At 36.9% G+C, this 5519-nt stretch overlaps 1 pseudogene; it reads right to left on the reverse strand.

Annotated features, from left to right (window-relative positions):
- Nucleotides 1–1110: 1110 nt before the first annotated feature.
- On the reverse strand, nucleotides 1111–2907 carry LOC149179488 (uncharacterized; annotated as a pseudogene).
- Between the last annotated feature and the right edge of the window lie 2612 nt (nucleotides 2908–5519).

The following is a 5519-nucleotide window of genomic DNA, read 5'->3' on the forward strand; positions in this document are numbered from 1 at the left end:
GAACCATCACAAGCTTATGAGTTTCCCTAGTTGATAATTTAATTAAAGCAATTTAAGCAATTAAATTGCCCAACATTTTGGCGCCGTTGTCGGGGATGGTGCTAAGGGATTAGGCATTAGGAATTTAATTCAGTACTAGTATTTTTCTTTAGAAAAACTAACTTGTGAAACCTGGTGACAACAGGATCTTCACAAAGGAGTTCAAGTTTGAGTTTTCTGATGTTTTAGTATTTAGCTAGTTTTAAAGTTAGTTTAAAAAAAAAAAAACCCTGCATAAATAAAAACAAATCAAGCGATTAGTATGCTCTCTTCTCGTGCTTTTTGTGATCGGGAAGATCAGAAAATCTATTGATTTATTCCAAATAAAAATACTCTTGCTGGAGAACTAATCTGCAATGCAACAATAAAGAATTTTGTGAATGAGTGAAAAATCATCTTAATTTTTTTTAAGATAAAACTTAATATTTTTAAATTTTAGTTTTCTAAATAATAAAAAATAATAAAAATAAATAAATAAATAAAAAATAAAAAAATCGATTATGAGAATCATTAGTTTGTGTTTCCGAGGAAGTGCACATCAGATCTATGGTGCCTTGAATATCTTGTGAACTTGCAGCTTGAGAGCCTCTGAAACTGCTCCCCTGCAGCAAGCCAAATATATTTCCTCCAAAGTTTGCCATTTGGCCTGCATCGGAAACGAGTGGATGACCTTGGTGCTGCTTATCCATAGAATTCACAATAGCTGCAGGGAACCCACCTGTTGCAAGATTAGTAGAGGACTGGGAATACATTGTTAGTAACTTGTCTTCTGCAAAAAGACCAAAGTTGTGTTGTACTCCTTGCATCAATGGTGCTTGAGCCATAAGAGGTTGATCCTCTAGTATAAGTTGATCCATTGTGAGACCTGACCGCGTGGTCATATCAAATGAAGCTGATCCTGAGGACCTTGGGCCCCCGGATTGAATTGACAGAAGAGAGAGAGCACAACCAGAGTCCGAGACTCCTGATAAACCATGTGGGGCAGATATAACATTTAAACCTGCTAGATTTTCTCCCGAGGAGGATGACAAGGTCAAGGATTGGCCCACATGATCCCTGGAGCTTTGCTTGACTGATTTCTTTCGATCTCCCCCACATGCAAGGGTAATGACACACCCTTCTGAGATGAGAGACAAACTTTCTTATAGGTGTCACTCAAAACTTTTCTTTCTGTAGAGGTACTTCTCTGGTTGCCAAATCTAGAATTGGATACATTTTTAGAGGTGCTGCTCTGAATATCTTCATCTTTCGGATCATTAGGGGTCGCCTTATTTGCAATTCCATGCTCTTACTTAATTCCATGGTGACTTTCTCTCTTGACTTATTCATCTAATGCCCGACCAACTCTTCCATCTTCAACACCACTATAGAGTGATGAAATTGGGGATCGTGGATTCATTGAAGCCCTTCTTGCTATAACTTGATATTGCGGAGAATGATCAGAACTTGACGCACTAACGGGATCAGCATCATCTCTAGATGATTGTCTTTGGCCACTAAGTGTGGAACGGCCGCGAGCCTTCAGAAGGGGATGTTCTGGACTAGATGGAAAGCTTCTCACTCCATCCAGTTTATGCCTTCTCTGGATCCACATAGGCTCTGTGAATTGCTCTGGGCTAGAATTCGCTGACCGGTGTTCGCCAGTGACTTTCCTCCGGTTCCGGTGTAAGAAAAATTTGCAATGTTTGGTTCACTTCTTGATACACTTATTGTTTTATCTATGAAAGCAGCTCGTCTTTGCTTTATGTCTGGTGATGTTGGGCTTGATGATGTAAAAAGATTTTCACCCTTCATCGGGTATATAAACTTGAAGCTGTGATCTTCCAGTTCTGTGCTTTCGTTGCAATATTTGTCTGACAGATCAAACATGGGACTGCTTGGTTCTAAAGGAGAATCACAGGAATCGTTGTCGGCTGAATCACTTTCTACACCTCCAGGGAAATGACATAGCATGAGAGCTCTCATGGAGAAGGGTATTAACTCACCAGGAGATCGCATAACATCTACAAGTAGCTCTATAGAATTCAGTCCAACCAGCAATGACATATGCTTGTCAGGCCCTGGCTGATGAATTACCCTATCATAAACTTGTAGGCCCACCAGCAGCTTACTTCTAAGTCCTACAGCATCTGCAAGGACTTTAAATAACATTGCCCGCGGTCGAAATAATCCATTTTTAATCTTCCCCAATAATTGAAATTCAAAGTTATCTGCTACTGATGAGCTTTCATCCAAAAAATGTTTTGCAGCACTTACTTCAGAAACAGGTCCTCCATAGAAATCACAAACCACTTCAGCAATCTTCCTTATTACCACTGCTGCTACAATAAATTCCTTCAACTTTGCAAGTTTAATATCCTTCTCTGAATCTACAAGAACAGCATCAGCTCTTATAGCTTCTGGCCCCATTGCACGTAACTCCTCTGGAGTTGGAATGTAATCAAATCTTTCCTTCAAGATTTTACTTGGGAAAATTGAGTAAAATCCATTAGGGATTTTGGTGTCAAATGATCAAGTTTCCCACAATATCTGTGACGCAACTTGTGGTGAAAGATCTTCATCTTCAAAACTGCATCTAAGAGATTGCACAGTTGAAGAATCTACATTTGAATCCAAAACAATAGATTGCACTTTCTCTGCTAACTCCGATGCACACAAATTGTTGGAAGTATCTTCCTTTACTAGTTTTGGCACCACTTTTGTGTCATTCATCTGGCTTATTTGGATTTGCAGGTATAGCAGCTGCTGATGAGGCAGAACATGGCTTAGAGTGCCCAAACTACCCATGGCCGCATAAGGGAATTCTAAGTTCCTATGATCATGCATCGATTCGGCGTGGACATCAGGTCTTTCAGCAAGTTTGCGCATCTTGCCATAGCATGTCCTTGGTTACCTACCGTGATCTTGTTGGGGTTGCCTATACTGAAGAAGTACCAATCGTTGTCAAGGGTAATCTTTGATAAGGGAGCCCCGCTTGTTTGAAGTTGATTATCTTGGTCGTGATTATCCTGGTTATTTGCCTCGTGAAAACTCTCAACCAACTGGTCGTGACTTACCAGGCTATCTACCTCATGAGAGCTCTCAGCCAATTGGTCGTGATATTCCTGGTTATCTGCCTCGTGAAAATCTGGGAGTTCAGAATTTTACAGTGCCAGGACAGATGCGGCTTTAAAACTGCCTGACAGTGCAATGTCTGGTTCATCTTTCAAGCTACCTGATCATCTTAAGCCTGATGCAACTGAGGGGCTTCCACCCGACTGTACTCAACGAACAGTGCAGCAGTCTCGACGTCTTGGTTCCGATCACCAGTCACAGGCGGAAAAAGAAAAAAAAGGAAAAATGATGGATGAGACATACAACACCAAAGTGAAGGACGAGGCTAGCTATCCTTCGTTTTCTCTGGTCAATAAGGCAATCGGTCAATCCCTTCACCTGCCAATATTCACGTTTTGTTTGGATTTATTTTCCATTTTTAGTTTAAATTTGTTTTGTATTTATTGTAATATATTATATTTATTTTTATTTATATTTGTTTTATATTTATATATTTTCATTTAATGATTCGATTTCTTTTGATTTGTATTTGTATATTATTAGTTATCATTTTTTTAATGATTGATTTGTTTTGATTTTTAATCCATGTGTGATTTGTTTTTGTATATATTTAGTTAATATTTGATTTGTATTAATATATATTATGATTGTATTAATATATTAATTATATTAATATATTAATATGTTATAATTATATTAATGTGGTACTAATTTTTGTGATGATATATTGTTATTTGTATATTATGTTTGTTATATTTGGTTATATATATATATATATATATATATATATATATAAAGTGAAATAAAAAATTGTTGTGTTTTGTGATAATTGTTGTTTTGAAGGATTTAAAAATTAAACATTGGCATATGAAGGATATTGGAAATTTATGACATGAAAATTGAGAGAATCATGAAAATTAGAGGAATTGATTGAAATTGCAACAGTTGGTACAAGGGAAAATTAAAAAAAAAAAAAAAAACACTTTTCACAAAATTCACGCAGGTTTGAAAATAAATAATGGAACATTTGGAAGAATAATTTAAAAGAACATTTGGTGGATTATTTAAATGCTGATTAACTTGCTTAGAGTTGGCAATTTGATATTGTTGTATGCTTTTATAACGTACTAATCTGCAGGACACAACAAATCTATGATGCCAAACTTGTCGCTATGCACAAAAGTTAGCTGACAAAAATAGGGAGTATTACTTTTCATGGTTATTTTAAAAAATGGATTGATATTAATATCATGATTAAGTCAATTTTAACACTTTGTCTGTCCTTAATTTGTTTTATTTGGTATGAAATTTTTGCGTAAGAATCATGAAGAAACTGGCCATTTCTTCTAGAGCACACTTATGTTTTCTTTGTACCAAGTTTTTTACAGGTTACAGGATAATCAAGTGATCATAAGGAGATTACATTGTGATGACAATTGGTCTTCCAAAGACTAAAGTCATGAAAAATTCTAAAGACAAATCCAACTCTACAACCACTCCTTTGCAACTCCCTTTTTGCAAAAGATTTTGAATTCCACCAATTGTCAAACCATAAAGCATGACCTTTCCATATCCATTTTTCACAGCAAGAGTTCTTATTCATACACCATGCATTTCCTTACATCCATTCCTTACAAGCTTATTGTCATTTTCCATGTCATTACCATTCCCCTTCATTTCCACAAATAAAACCCTGCTTCTATGGATATCATTGAGTCAAAGTCCTAGAGTCTAAGTATCTTTGTAAAAAAACAACTAGAGGCTTGCATGCCTTAATGGCAAGTACTCTTGCCAATGAACAATGGGAGTACATTAAAATCCCTTGTTCGTTGGATCTTGTAGGTGACTCGACCACGACAAATTTATTCGTACCAACAAAGATGTGTTAGGAATCCTGACTCCCATTGGAATCAATGGTGGGAGCTCTTGTGTTGGCTAGGGGCATTCATTAATGACCACTAACTCAACAACTTCTTGCTATGTTCGACATCAACACATTTAATCACATAGTAAGATTTGTGCCATCGAGCGTTGAAGACTTGAAGACCCATATTTTGTAGCAGATGAAGCCAATTTCCTTTCATTGTCTTTCAGTTTGTCATCAGTTGAGGACAAGTCAATAAATAAGGCTGAGGGGGAAATGTAACTTATATATATTTTGTATACCTTCCAAGCCTTATAGATTTTCAGCCATATTCAGCATACTCATCAGATTCATCATCCAGCAGCAGAGGATCCAGTAGCAGATACGACTTTCAGCCATGTTCAGAAGACTCCTCAGATTCATCATCTAGTTGCAGAGGATCCAACAGCCGATATGACAATACAGATCCATCTTTCATCCACAACTTGAAGAAGAAGCTTCAGATCAGAATTGTGGCAGCCGAACATGCATGATTCATCCACTTCCTTAGGTAAGTAAGATA

Source organism: Pinus tabuliformis, chromosome 4_1 (assembly GCF_031772625.1).
Source record: "Pinus tabuliformis cultivar Carrire ecotype Pingquan chromosome 4_1, CPIR1, whole genome shotgun sequence".
Taxonomy (NCBI): domain Eukaryota; kingdom Viridiplantae; phylum Streptophyta; class Pinopsida; order Pinales; family Pinaceae; genus Pinus; species Pinus tabuliformis.